At 33.0% G+C, this 15952-nt stretch overlaps 1 long non-coding RNA gene across 1 annotated transcript in view; it reads right to left on the bottom strand.

The window, feature by feature from the left end:
* Positions 1–1699: 1699 nt before the first annotated feature.
* LOC126955669 (uncharacterized) overlaps positions 1700–15952 on the bottom strand; it is a 36148-nt gene continuing 21895 nt past the window's right edge. Inside the window, exon 3 of the long non-coding RNA XR_007726038.1 lies at positions 1700–2614. This is a non-coding gene — a long non-coding RNA (uncharacterized LOC126955669). The remainder of the gene's footprint in view (positions 2615–15952) is intronic.

Here is a 15952-nt window from a genome sequence, read left to right as displayed (position 1 = left end):
TTTGTGATTATAAAACTTTTTTTAATTTGTAGAATTGAGTTCCTTCTCTATGTGAATAATCAGTTGTATATAGAACAAAATTTACATCTGAAAATATAGCGATTGCATTCATTGTGTAGAAAATATTAGCAAAACACTGAGCAAAAATAGTATCAATTTTTATTCAAATCACAATTGTTCAGATAACACATTATTTGGTAGATATTTTGAAAGCTGTATTCATTGCCTGATAATCAGGTGCAATAATGTAAAGATTACTTTCTGACATTATAATTTATTATTTATATAAAGAATATTATTATGTTCCAGTCAAATTTTATAAAATTGGTTAGGCTTTTTAGGTTGTTATACAACACATTATTTTCTTCCCATAAGATACTAAAAACCTTTCAATTGCATATTTTTGTATAGAATATCTGATTTTCAAGGTAGAATATGAGATGCCTATTTACTTATGTACAGTCATTTTTCAGGGCACTTCATCATGTTCGTTTCATCTGGATTCAATTCACGTGTTGATGACTGATTTTGTGAGCAATCCTTGTTAGTGGTAATGTATTTTAGCAAGTCATAGAAACTGCTAGCTGCTGCTCCCTGAAATTCACATCCTTTGCTTTATACAGCTAGATTACATTTCTCTGCCTTTCTTGTTATTTGTCACTTGATTCTAGTCAATAGATTATAGATGCAAAATTGACACTATGTTCATAAAAACTTCCTATAACCACACCTCCATGAGCTTTCCTCCCCCTTCTCTTGACAGCTAGAATGAGAAATATGTCCAGAGTAAACCCCAGTGCAAAATTAAGAGCTTTGTATTGAAGAAGTATATGAGTTTTGTAATTTCAACTTGAACAACTTTGGTGAGAAGGGTTTGTCTCCATCTATCACAAAAAAATGTTGTTCAGAAACATTGGAATACAGCAAATACAATTATTAAAGAGTCTAAGTTTTGGTCGGGCCCCATGGCTTACGTCTATAATCCCAGCACTTTGGGAGGCCGAGGTGGGTGGATCACTTGAGGTCAGGAGTTCGAGGCCAGCCTGGCCAACAAGGTGAAACCCCATCACTACTAAAATATAAAAATTAGCCTGATGTGGTGGTAGACACCTATAATCCCAGATACTCAGGAGGCTGAGGCAGGAGAATCACTTGAACCCAGGAGGAGGAGGTTGCAGTGAACTGAGATCTTGCCACTGTGTTCCAGCCCAGACAACAGAGCAAGACTCTGTCTCAAAAAAAACAAAAATTCTAAGGTCTAATACAGGACTTGATTATGAGGGGCATGCTGATATATTTAAGCCACATTGTCATTAGACCTGTGACATATATACGTGTTTGTGTGTGTGTGTGTGTGTGTGTGCGCGCGCATATATATATGTACTTCATTGCTTTAATTAACATGGGGCACTTTTCTTTCCATTATTCAGTTAAAGTGGATCTTAGGTGATATTTTACTTTATATGAACCTACAACTCAAAGAAAAGTAGCTTCAGCACCATTCACTGTTATGTATAGTTTCTTTGAGGAAATAATTTTGTGCATAATAATTTTTGAATATTAAAATATTAGTTTGTCTACCATTGCTATGGTTTTGTCACAGCAGTGTGCAACAGAGGTGGAAGAGGCAAAAATGATGTCTTATAATACCATCTGGATCAGAAATACAGCATTTATTTAGTATAATTAAGCATTCCCATTCAAGTATTAAATATCATAACACAACCAAATGAAATCCAACAATACTACTGAATACATCTAATTGCTATATCTAAATAGAATATGTGAGGTTTTTTTGATTACATTTTTTCACTGATTAAATAAACAACAGAGTATAGATTTGCTGTTACAAATACCATATTGGTAGGCAGATGTAAAAACTCTTTCTGTACAAGGTCCTTAAAAAGTACAATCAAAGCATTATTTGGATAATGACTTAAGAGTGGCAGGGTTGCTAATCATATCTATTTTACATGTATCCAATTACTGCAATAATAAATGTAAGATTTGATGTGCAGATCCAAATAGCAGTTCTTGGTATGGTAATAGTAATTTTAATTTTTGATGTTTAATCAGATGTTTACAGGAATATAGTCATTTAATATTTGTATTGTTTATACAGATATGTAATTTCTTCTCATTTTTACTCATTCCGTGATCTGCAGTTAAGCATATTTAATCATCACTGCCGTAATTCTTTTCTATTGTATGGATTACATTATATGCTTTGAGCATAAAGCAAGAGAAAATAATGGAGCTTTCAAATAGTTATGCCTCTTGTCTCCAATGAATGTAAGATAATTGCATTAAGAAAGGAAGCAAACTGTTGTGCTTTTGCCAACAGGAAATGGTTATCATTGTCCAACAAAGAATAAAATAAACTATGTAGATAAAGTCTCTGCCTTGATCCAACATAAATCATGGAAAACGAACACATTTATCCTGCCTTTGAAAATGGATAATGGATTCCTTGTTTGAATTAACATGAATTGGAAACAGTTTAAACTGTATTGTTGTATCATATAATTATGGCAAAATAAGAATCTCTTGTCAAGAACACAAGTTATTCTTAACTTCTTTGAGACAGGAACAATCTCACGGCCAGGAAATAGATCTGAGGAAAATAACCAGACAGATAAAACATGCATAAATTAGGTAGTGACATATAGGCACACACACAACCACACTTTAATTCATATAGATATTAATAAATATAAAATAGACTTATAAAAGAAAAGTTTATTTATTTACACAAATATTTAGTATATACATATTTTATATAGGGCATTGAGCTAATTTATTTGCATATATTATTTATGAATTAAAGGTATTTTATTTAGTTTAATCAGCAAATGTGTTACATTTATTTATTTATTTATTTATTTATTTATTTATTTATTTAGATGGAGTCTCGCTCTGTCACCCAGGCTGGAGTGCAGTGGCCGGATCTCAGCTCACTGCAAGCTCCGCCTCCCAGGTTTATGCCTTTCTCCTGCCTCAGCCTCCCGAGTAGCTGGGACTACAGGTGCCCGCCATCGCGCCTGGCTAGTTTTTTGTATTTTTTATTTGAGATGGGGTTTCACTGTGTTCACCAGGGTGGTCTTGATCTCCTGACCTTGTGATCTGCCCGTCTCGACCTCCCAAAGTGCTGGGATTACAGGCTTGAGCCACCACGCTGGGCCTACATTTATTTTATATTTTTATATTTGCTTTATGCATTTATTTACTTAGTCTCAGGAATAAGGACTAATATATTTTACCAATGTGGCACACTGATATATTTTACCAATAATTTAGGTGGTTTTAGTAACCAACTCAGTTGGCCAGCTGATGCATGACAAAGGAAGAAGTTAACTCAAGTTTCTGTAAGCATTCAACATATGTTTGTGAACATTTTTGTGTAATGTAGAGGTCAGAATATAGTCTGAGAACACATGCAAGCTTACATAGTGCTTATTACATGAAGGAAAACCCATTCTCTTGAAATTTCATACATCAGTTCAGTAAAATATTGTTGTAAAATTAAAATCTTCAAAATTTTCAAATTTGATTAAATATCTTTTAACACTAATCTAACCTTTAATGAGAGCTAAGCTTTAACTAGAGTTATATGCTTCCTTTACTAGGTTTAAAGAAGTAACAAACGAATTTTACAAATATATTTATATTACAAATATTTTTATGTCTGCATATGATTGAATGGTGTTTTAAAATATATGTATATATATATTGTCTCTCTGCATTGTACTTTCATTCCACCATACTCCATTCAAGAAAGTAGTTATTTCTGTAAGATGTTGGTTCAGGCAAGGTCATATGTCTAAAAGCAAAATTTCATACAAAATATTCTATTTTCTCAACACCTAAGACTCTGAGGAAAGTCATTGTATTGCAGAAGGCATGGCAAGTAGTGGCAATTTTCTTGGAACAAGCAGAACAGTTTGAAAGCAGATAAGATGTGTGTAATTGGTCAGAGTTCTCTAGAGGGACAGAACTAATTGGATAGATATATATATATAAGGGTAGTTTATTAAGAAGTATTGACTCACACCATCACAAGGTAAGGCCTCACAATAGACTGTCTGCAAGCTGAGGAGCATGGAAGCCAGTCCCAATACCAAAACCTCAAAAGTAGGGAAGCCAACAGTGCAGCCTTCACTCTGTGGTTGAAGGCCCGAGAGCCCTTGACAAACCACTGGTGTAGGTCCGAAAGCTGAGGAACTTGGAGTCTGATGTTCGAGGGCAAGAAGTATCTAACATGGAAAAAGATGAAGGCCAGAAGACTCAGCAAGTCGGTTTATCCCACCTTCTTTTGTTTGCTTTATTCTAGCTGCGCTGGCAGCTGATTAGATGGTGCCCACTCAGATTGAGGGTGGGTCTGCCTCTCCCAGTACACCAACTCAAATGTTAATCTCCTTTGACAACATCCTCACAGACACACCCAGGAGCAATACTTTGCATCCTTCAATCTGACCAAGTCGACCCTCAGTATTAATCATCACAGTGTGTTTTACTCCAGTAATAGAGATTGGGCCAGTTTGGGAGAGAGGAAAAAGAGCTGTGAGAGCTTTGTATTGATACTTTGCTCTGCCTTAACAATGTAGTAAAACTCCAAAGAGGAATAGCTACTTGATGCATATAGACAAATGGTATTCTAAACAGTTTTTTAAAAATTTCCTCATGAAAGCATGGCTCTAGAACTTCAATAACCACTAGATTTCTAGGGGATGGAGAGAGGCTCCACATCAAATTTTTTACTAACCCCATTAAATGAGAACTAAAAGCATAATTAAATTGGTTTTTTAATGGGTTATATTTCTTGCATATGTAAGTACTTAACACTGTGTACCTATATCTATATTCCTACATTTATACATCTACACACATCTGTTCCTGTCACTAAATTTTCTAAGAAAGTCTAAATTTTGAATCTATACATATTTTATACATATAATTTCCTAATATCAGTTAATTAGTAGTTATGGTTATCTTTACATGTATATGTCAAATTTAAAAAATAGTTTTATATATGATATATATTTATATGTACATATTTCCATATATTTATGTTTTATATATGATAAATATTTATATTTATATATGGAAATATTTGTACATGAGGCCTAAATTCGAAAAATATTTTTACATAGTGTCATATATTCACCTACATTCTCACTTGTTTTTACTTCAATTGTTCACAATATTATGAAAAATAATATTTTAGCAATAGTATGTTTTATGTTTTTATTTTTTTAAAAAAACATTTTAAGTTCAGGGATACACTTGTAGGTTTTTCATATAGGTAAATTAGTGTCATGAAGGTGTGTTGTACAGATTATTTCATGACCCAGGTACTAAGCCTACTACCCAATTGTTATTTTTTCCCCTCCTCTCTCTCTTTGCACCCTTTACCTTAAGGTGGGCCGCTACATCCTGCTGCAGCTGACAGGGGTACATCCCACCACACTGCAGCTACATTTGCTACTGGCATATGTGAATGAGGATGGATCCCACTGCTACCACCCTATGAAGTGCTGGCACCATCCCTTGGAATCTTGTGACCAGCAGTCCAGGAACACGTCAGCCCTTCTGGTGCAGCAGGTCCCTAACCTCAAGAAGCCAAAGAACAAAGCAAGAACTTAATATCAGTCCCCCAGAGTTAGATAGAGTATGTAGTCCAGGAGTCCTGAGCTTGGCTCCCTAACATCTTCCTGAAATGAAGCCAGCTGACTAAACCCACCTTATACTGAAATCAAACTCTCAAGGTCATCATATAGGAAAAATAAATAAATAAATAAATAATAATAAAAAATTAAAAACAAAGACAGCAACTTGAAAGATGGATGGAATATCAGCCCACAAAGTTGAGAAAAAACCAGCACCAGAACTCTATCAACTTAAAAAGCCATAATGTGTTATTTCCTCCAAATGACCACAGTAGTTCTCCAGCAAGGTTCTTAACCCAGCTGAGGTATCTGAAATGACAAGAATAGAACTCAGAATATAGATAGGAACAAAGATCATGGAGATTCAAGAGAACATTGAAACTTAATCTAAAGAAGCTAAGAATCACAATACAATGATGCAGGAGTGAACAGATAAAATAGTCAGTACAGAGAAGAGTGTAACTGACCAGATAGAGGTGAAAAACTTACTATAAAAATTTTATAATGAAATTGCAAGTATTAACATAAGAATGGACCAAGCTGAGGAAAGAACCTCAGACCTTGAAGAACAGCTTTCAGAAATAAGACAATCAGACAAGAATTAATAAAACAATATTAAAAGAAATGAAGAAAACTTCTGTTAAATATGGGATTATGTAAATAGACAAAATCTATGACTCGTTGGTATCTCTGAAAGAGATGGGTAGAATAGAAACAACCTGAAAAACACATTTTAAGATACCATCTATGAGAGTTTCCCCAACTTAGCTAGAGAGGCCAACATTCAATTCAGGAAAAGCAAAGAACCCCTGCAAAATACTTCACAATAAAGTCATCCCCAAGACACATAATCATTAGATTCTTCAAGATCAAAGTGATTGAAACATGTTAAGGGCAGTTAGAGAGAAAGGACAGATCACCTACAAAGGGAAGCCCATTAGACTAAAAGTGGACCTCTCAGCAGAAACTCTACAAGACGGAAGAGATTCAACATTATTAAAGAAGAGAAATCCCAACCAAGAATTTCATATCCAGCCAAACTAAACTTCTTAAGAAAAGGGGACATAAGATTCTTCTCAGACAAGCAAATGTTAAGGGAATTTGTTACCACTGCAACCATACAAACAAGCTTATATAATAAGCAGTTAACATGATGACAGGATCAAATCCATACATATCAATACTAACTTTGAATGTAAATGGGTTAAATGTCCCAATTAAAAGGCACAGAGTGGCAAGCTTGATAAAGAAGCAAGACCCAATGGTATGCAGTCTGCAAGAGACCAATTTCACATGCAATGACATCTATAGGCTCAAAGTAAAGGGATGGAGAAAAATCTACCAAGCAAATGGCAAAGAGAAAACAGCAGGAGTTGTAATTCTAATTTCAGACAAACCAAACTTTAAATCAACGAAGATGAAAAAGACAAAGAAGGATATTGCATAATGGTAAAGAGTTCAATATAAATAATAATTTATTGACTATTGTTTTTCCCATCATAGTCATTGACTATATTACAATATTGTTATAAAATGATTCTTTATAATATCAGAAAAATGAGCAAGTTCATATTGATCTAATGTTTTTACTTGGTATCTGAACACTTGTTTTATTCAATAGTCATTTGACCATCTTTTACCTGCCTCAGAAAATTCTACATGTTAGATATATGTTACAAAACAAAGCCCCTGTTCTCTAAGAGCTTATGAGTGGGGATGGGATAGAGAAAGCAAGGAATGTAGATCATTAACAAATAGACAAAATAACATTCCATGTGGTTACAAGTGCCTTGAAAGAGAATAAAGCATGATAAGGAGAGACAATGGCAATGAGGGGCTCTGTTTTGCATGTGATGTTTGGGACAAAATATTTCTGTTGAAAGGTAATATGTGAGTACAACCTATCATGATATAGTAAAACAAATCCTAGAAAAATAAATATGTAAAAAAGTGAAGAGTAGTTAGAAAATAATTGGAGAAATTAATTTTCTATCACTAAAATTTTTCTCAATAATTGAAGGCTGCATGGCTCATACAATTTAATACGTTAATTTTTTGTTTCACTTTAAAGCCTGATCTGATAATGATCATCAGATCAAATGAGCCATACGTCCTCCTTTATTCTTTTACCACAGGAAAGATCTTTGTCAATTAAATCAAAGAAACAAAATTTTAGAGATATAGCAAAAAACAGTAATTTTCCCCAAAGAAATATCACTTTTGAAGAAAAACAATATAACAATATTTTTAGGATATCCTCCACTTTAATATATTGTGCTTTCTGTTTGAAGGTATAAAAATATGGAAAGTGTTTAAATCTCATTTTAATAGGTGTCTTTGGTATTTGATGCAGTAATTTGTAACTGTAGCCTATAATTTATTATTTCATTAACTACAAAGACAGAAGATAGAGTTGTGATTTGGAAGTCCTTGATATTGTTTATCTTTTTTCCAGTAGATAAACTAAATATAGCAAGAAGTCCACAGCTTTATAGTATGAAATTGAAGGTTGTTCTGTGAAGTTCCAGTGACCTTTCTTACAGAAATCTATCAGGATGAAAAAGAAATGCTTCTATTTTAAAAAATATACGAAGTTGACTAAATAAACATTTCTTTGAAATAAAAGGAAAGGATTATATGATAAATTTAATATTTAAACATTTATAACAGCTTTTCTTTCTATATAAAAACAAAACAAAGAAATAAATTCCTAATCTTAAAATATTTTCACCTTTTACTGGTTATTTGCTGGCGAATAAATTTATGCTTTGGAAAATGATTTTTCCACTCCGCCATTATCTTTTCACTGCAAGTTTACCCATATAGGATATTTGCCAGGAAATTCCAGGGTTATCTCAGGCATTGAAGATTCCTTACCTTCTCTACATGAAGATATCTATGTGAAGATTCTGTATGTGGCTTTTAATGAACAGAAATTAAAAAAAAAAAAAATCATGCCCCAGAAAATCTCTCATACACTTAACAAAATTCTACCCAAAGTTGTATAAGTTGGTTCCAATGCTTTAGGAGAAACTCGTTGAGTTGTAATATTATCTGAAAATGTGTAAAAAAATTTGAATAGGCATAATTAGCAATGCTGCTAACATCTAAGGAACTTAAACCATCTGTCTGTTACCAAGTGCTTTGATATGCTCTCATTGCATTAGATGAGAGTACGAGGAAAGACTGGCTCAATCAAATCTGACATTTTACATTATGCTTGTTTTATGAAAGTTGTTAGAAACAATAATGCTCATATTTATTCAGTGAATGTGACATGTATTTTGTGAGCACTTACTTGGCAGATGGTAATGTACTTAGCAAAATAATCCCAAAGAAATATAAGATAAGGTAACTGATAGGCAGGTGCTTACAGCTGAATTAAATATTCTGAATATTTTGAATATACTGATGTGCATTTTTACAAATGAGATATAATGTACTTTCAAACATTTTTTGCCATTTAACACAATTTTATCCCATATAATGACAAAATTAAAAATAATTTTAAGTTTACTAAGTACCATCTAAAAGTTAGACTCTGGTCTAGATGCTTAGAAGACCTAAAAAAAAAAACAAAAAACAAAAAAGAAAGATCCCTAAATTTATAGAGCTTACATGCTAGCGGAAGATACAGAATAAGTAATGAATAAATCTTACAATGCATTAGAAGTCATGCTTATTGCAAGGAGACAGAGATCAGAAAAAGAAAGAACAAGATTTCTGTGGGAGGCGATAAGTAATTTAATATTGAGTGATAACAGTTATGTCTCTTTGAGAACTTAGTTGTGCAAATACTTGAAAAAGGTGAAATAGCCATGTGGATGTCTAGGGAAACAGTGTTCTAGAAAAAGAAATCCAACAGTACAACTGTCCTGAGGTTCAAGAATATCTCCGATGTTTAAGGAATTGAAAATAGGACAGTAGGTGTGGATGAGAGTTAAAATGTGTGGTGGGGGGATAGTGAATGAGATTGAAGAGCTAATAAGGGATTCAGATCATGCCAGCATTACCAAAGGACTTTGTTTCTGACACTGAATTAATTGTGGATCCCAGGGTTTTGTGGAGTAACATGATCTCACTTGCATTTAAAAGGATCACTGTGATTGTTGAAGTAAATTCCCACAGCACTGTCTATGGGCACTATACAGGTTATAAACATTCTTTCACATTAGATTTTAGAATTTGTCTTTAAAAATAATTATGAAGACCTAATTTATAGGATATTGAGGACTGAATTTCATACTTTACCTCCCCAGAGTGTCTGCTGGTGCCAGACATGTAGGTAGAAATTCAGAAAACTATAGTTAAGTACAAAATAATCCTTTCATCCAATAAATATTTTTTAAATTTCCCATAACAACCTGGTACTAAAGATACAACACTGAACAAAAAAAAAAAAAAAACACAAATGCTGTTGACTTCAATATGCTTTGCATTTCCAGGTAATTCATACATCCAGTGAATATATACAGTCAGCCCAATATCTAGATGATAAATAAACTTGCTTTTACTAAATTATTCTTACCATAATATTCTTATTCTAGTGTTAGGAAACCAGCACCCAAACATAAGAGTTCTGAGGAAAAAACAGGCAGATGAGACTGTTCACATTACAAAATTCAACAACAGTAATAGTTGCTCATTGAAGCCTTTTTTCATCTATACAGCTGACTCAGCAGTCACTTGGTTATGCAGTGTATAGCAAAACCTCCCTTCCTTGCTAATTTGCCCTTGTGTAGGCTTTTGGTTAGCTCCCCGTGCTTGTATTCTTAAGAATGGGGAACAGTCTCATCTTTGAATCCTTCATTGTTCTGCTCCAGAAAACTGAAAAAAAAAGTAATTATTTAAGATGTGATTACATATCTGAAATTTTTTCCCATATAATTTTGAAAGTAATTAAAAATGTAGATAATAAAGTATTTGCAAGTATTAGAAGCTAATTTTTGAACTTCAAATCTCCCCATCAGTAAAAATGACATAATAATAAGTTACTTTGCAAATTACTGTAAGAATTTTTAAAGATAAAGGTGTGGTAGTTCCCTGATTAAACTCAGTTTGCATCTTATTAATTAATTATAGGTATTATTTTACCCCCAGTTGTAATTTAAATTACAAAAAGGTTAAGGGGCCTAGGTATTATAAAGTAAGCTACCTCCATGAACTGAATTTACCAATTTTTCAGCTTTTATAATGTGCAGAATGAAATGTAAATTAATGATTCCCAACTCAATTCATAAACCCTACTTCAACAATCCAGTGTATATCTCAAAAGCTTTCCCAATAGCAAAATACAATTTTAATTAGTTCACATAATTCTAACGCAGATTTTATGTAAATATATATATATATATAAATTTGCTCAAAATATTTTTAATGAATAAGCATAAGACGAGTGAAATCCAATGGACAATATAACATGTATATAATAAGTATGCAACAAATATATTTTATTTTCTAGAATTTTTATTTTCTAGATGATGCCAGAGCTAACATCAACCACTTAAGGATCCATCGGTATAAAGCACATGTGAAGGCAAAAAGGCAGATTTCAGTGAAAACTTAAAGTGGTTTTAGAAAAAGATAACATTGAATTAATAATTAACTAATTCTTTTTAAAAGGGCCTGATTTGGCAGGTTTGAAAAGCAGATGGCTCATCGAGACTGACAGAAGCTTATTAAGATCTGAAAAAAGTGATTTTTCTCTATTGGTTTTGTGGTGCCAGCACAGTTTAAACCATAAGAGAAGGCTAGTTTGTTGTAAATGATGGTGCATTATTACTGATGAGAAAATTAACTGTTTTACTTTTCACAAAAATATTTTAAAATTATTTATAGTATTTACTTTAGAAAGAAATATAATTGCTGCAAAGTGCAAAGTCCTTACCAAAGAGTGAATTCAGGATTTTTCTTGGTCTGTGGCCAACCTGAACTCCCTCCTTTCAGTAAGTGATGCACAGTTGTCCTGTGGTACGCACAGAGATTGGTTCTAGGACCCCCACGTATACCAAAATCAGTGCATAATCAAGATATTCAACCACCCCGTGGAACTCGTGTATACTAAAAGTCAACCATTCTCATATACATCAGTTTCAAATCCCATGAATACTATATTTTGATCCACTTTTTGTTGAAAAAGAATCTATGTTTAAGAGGACCCAGGCAGTTCAAACTTAGGTGTTGCCTTGCGCCCACCAGAAATTGTGAGAAGCTCATTATTTTGTGAGCTCTTTTGAAATCTGAAGAAATTGTATCCAACATTTAGAGACGTTAATTGGTCCAAACTACCAAATAATTGACATAGGGTCCATGCAATATTTTCTTTACAAAATTTGCTAGAGTGCCAAATTCTACTGTTTTGGATTATACTGAGTATAAATCACTTCCATCAGTTGTTCTTACTTTGAGGAAAAAAAAAAATAGTTGGCGTTATAGTTTCTACTACAGAACTCCACAAGGAGGCACTAACTAAAGCGAGCTCATATATTCAGGAACAGTGCAAGTACAGTAGGAAGGAAGATTGGATCACGTTCTATCTTCTGACACTCTGACCCTGATATAGTGAAACAGGCATGATCAACAAAGATCTTCGTTAATAGATACAAGTACTAAAACAACTGAAAATAATAATTTTGAAAGCTGTTGCAGAACAATGTATCAATAGAAGGACAGCTCTCTGGCTTTTTGGCTAAGTATCTGTTAAGAGAATTCTTTGAAAGGAAAAATATTGACTCATTGGTAATAGCCATGTGGTTATGGAGCTAAACATAGGGAAGCAGAGGTACTGCAATATGGCAGCAGGAGCTGTGGGAATTGCTGTGTTCCTAGCACACTAAGAGTTTTTTGAACTATGTGTATACTTAAAAATATGTTTCTCAAGGTGGTTTGACTGAGTGTCTGGAATACAGGGGTAGCTTTTTATGAGTTATGGACGTAAAAATAAGATGCATTAGATGATTGGGCATGGGAAGCCAGATACCATGTAGATATGAGATGACTGCCCTTAACAGTTAACAAAGCCGAGGCTCACAGTTTTGATTCCAAAACTCACCTGCTTTAGAGACTAAGACTCCCCACCAGTGAAATTTCTGAAGGGCAGCACCTTGAATTGTCGTGTTATATGAATTACTTTCAATTTACGTCCATGGCACCAGATGAGTTTAAAGAGCACCGTCCAATTAAAAAATTAAACAAAACAAAACAAAACAAAACTTTTCTCACTTTGTTTTTGTGGTTCCTGTAGATAAAATAATGTTGAATGGCTAGGAGCAAGTAATATATTTGTTTGTTCTTTGTCAGTTTGTAACTCCTTCTTAGATCTCTGAGCAAATGCTTATACAGACTCCACAGGTTAGGAGCACAAAATGCCATTTTATAAAATATTCCTTTTCTGTCCTTTTAGATTTCCACAGCAGTGGATTAAATGAAAAATTGGACTGGGCGGTCAAAGCAATTTTCAAATAAAATGAGTGGACTTTGCCTGGGCTATGAACGGTTGACTCTTGAATTAGAAAAATGTGTAAAGACGGACTGTGGAATGAAAGCTTACTAAGTGTGCAGTATTACATGAAGATGTTAGAAAGATGTTATAGAAATACCTTGTCTGTGACATAGTATGCTCTCAGAAAAACACTTACCAAATCACCTTCTGAACAACCATGGCTCTTTGTTTTATTTTGCCTAATATGCATTGAATTGACTTCTGTGAGAAACAAGAGACACAAAACACTGAAGAAATCGAACAATTGGTGGGATAAAAATAGAGTAGTAAACTAATTATATAGTGAGTATGGTTATAATAAGCATATGGTGGTTCAATGCATGAACATTCATGAACGGATGGTTTTCAGGATATCAATGTAGAAAATCTAGATGATGATATAAAGCATTGCATAAGGCCCTTTGTATTGGTTTAACAGCCTGGTCTGAGAAGGTCGTTTCGAAAAAAATCACCTGTGTAATTTTATTGGTTAGCAGTTAAGCACAGAGAAGCATAGCTGACATCAATGATGAACCCTTATAATTTAATCAGTTCTTTTTTTGTTGGTGTTTTTAATCCTTTAATGCCCACCTCGTGTTCATAATTTCCTAAGTGTTTGTGGATTGCCACAGCAAAAGTTTCCATGAAGGGGGAAAAAAAAAGTATCTAGTATATCTTTAAAAAAAAAAACAAACTCTGGGCACCTTTCTGTTTGCCGGCCTTTCTTCACCGTTCAGTGCATTTTCATTAACACTCGCCACACACTCACAGGCAGCCATCTGTGTCCCTGTCTTTAAGAAGTTCTATCCTACAAACCTTTCCTCATGACACTGCTGCCTATTACATAAATCACAGAGACACTCAACTCCTTGGAATCAAATCAGAAACTCACAAAACTGACTGCTGTCAGGACTCATGAGGAGCGCAATTAATACATGTATTATTTAGGAGTAGAGCAGTTTTCATTCCAAAAACTCATGCAAAATTGGAGTGTTATTTAGAGTGAATGTCATAGTAACTAAGCTAAAAGTGTCTTTTCATCTTCGGGTTCACTCATTTGACAGTCATTACGTTTTCTGCTTCATCTCGGTTTCTGTCAGCTCTGCTACTGGCAGACACATAATTCATTCATTCAATCAACAAAGATCCATTTAGTGCCAATTATTTGTGTCATGAACAAGACAAATCCTTGCCATCATGGAGTTTATGTTCTAGATTTTTAAATTGACTTTGTGGCTGACGTCACAAATGTAGTGGCATTTATAAAATTAAAAAGGAAATAGATATTAATAATTATTGTGTTAAAGAGAAAAGAAATTTTAAAAACAGTCAAACTGACAGCATCAGCAGATATAAAATACAATATGATCCAATATAAGCCAAAGTAAAGTTTAATAAATATTTGTTTTTGTAGAATTACCTTTATTATTTTCAAAAAAAGTAAGTGAAGAAGAAGAAACAGCAACTAACCATGAAAAACTATGGTACAAAATTCATTTAAATTATATATATTGTGAATGCACATATTATTTAGTTTAAGTTAAAGCAATATTTACGGTGCATGGGGACAGACTGTAAATAATGCTGAAAGAACTTGGCTTTAAGGTTTAAATTTTAAATCTTTTTAAAAAATGCTAAAATGACCATCTGGTCTTTTAAAGATAAATGTATTAACTGTATGAATTTATTTCACACAATTCTATAATCTAATTTTATAAGAAAGCATCATACAAATTTGGAACAAGGCAGGCTTATTAAAGCTTCTCTGTATTCAACAGTAAAGGATTTTGCCTTAAAAATAAATGTAAGAAAAAATCAGAGTATTTACTATATCTATTATTAATCATAATGTGGTCTGTATTGAATTATGGAATTTATTCTAGAGTAAACTAGAATGAAATATATCTTGGTAAATGTATGCTTATAGTCAACCAACAGTCCCATAAATATGACAATTTATTTTGAACAACTGAATTACCATTATTTAAATAATTAGGTATATGTATAATGTTAGCTATAGTTTTAGCATCAAATGTGAAACTTTTACGTTCTATGGTTCATTAAATTCATACAACTCTGCATAGTATTATTAGCACCATTTCATGAGTCAGAAAACTGAGATTAACGACATTTAGATAACTAGTTTATGGTTACATGGCTAGCAAAAGGCACACTCAAAACATAACCCTAGGCTTTAGAACTTCAGAACATTACTCTTTACACTGCATATTCTATAACAGAATATAAAGTTTTTGGCTTGTTTTCATTTTTAATTGGGTTCATAAGCCAATAGCTTTAAACATCATAAAAAAAAGCTGTAGAAAATTTATTCAACCAAGAGCTCCACAAGAATTAAAAGAGACATGCATTTCATAGGGTAGAGGTTGATATAATTAGTTAATGGGTACAACTATGCTTAATTCTGGTGAGATAACAACAGATTATTTTACCAAGTTTTAGGGAGTAAGTTTTGAAAAGGACTTTGGTAAAATAGGATAATCTAGACAAAAGTGATCAAAATTCTAGATCAGGTCAGTTTAACAAAATGTTAGAAAACTGAGGAAACAAATGGCAACTTGAACACTGAGGTGTAATCTGATATATATATATATATGCATTTGTATATTTATTTTATATAAATATATTTCATATATACTTCACATGACATATATATTTCAAAAATAAATTGAAAGCTTATATAACTGACTTCTTGAGACATACAACATAGCACTATAGAAGACCTCTTCCTGAAACAAATCTAATCCCTTCTCCCAATTTGTTAATGTGAATCACTGTATAATATACA

Source organism: Macaca thibetana, chromosome 5, assembly GCF_024542745.1.
Source record: "Macaca thibetana thibetana isolate TM-01 chromosome 5, ASM2454274v1, whole genome shotgun sequence".
Taxonomy (NCBI): Eukaryota; Metazoa; Chordata; class Mammalia; order Primates; family Cercopithecidae; genus Macaca; species Macaca thibetana.
The sequence above is the reverse complement of the archived record's forward strand: the minus strand, read 5'-3'. Positions and strand labels throughout refer to the sequence as shown.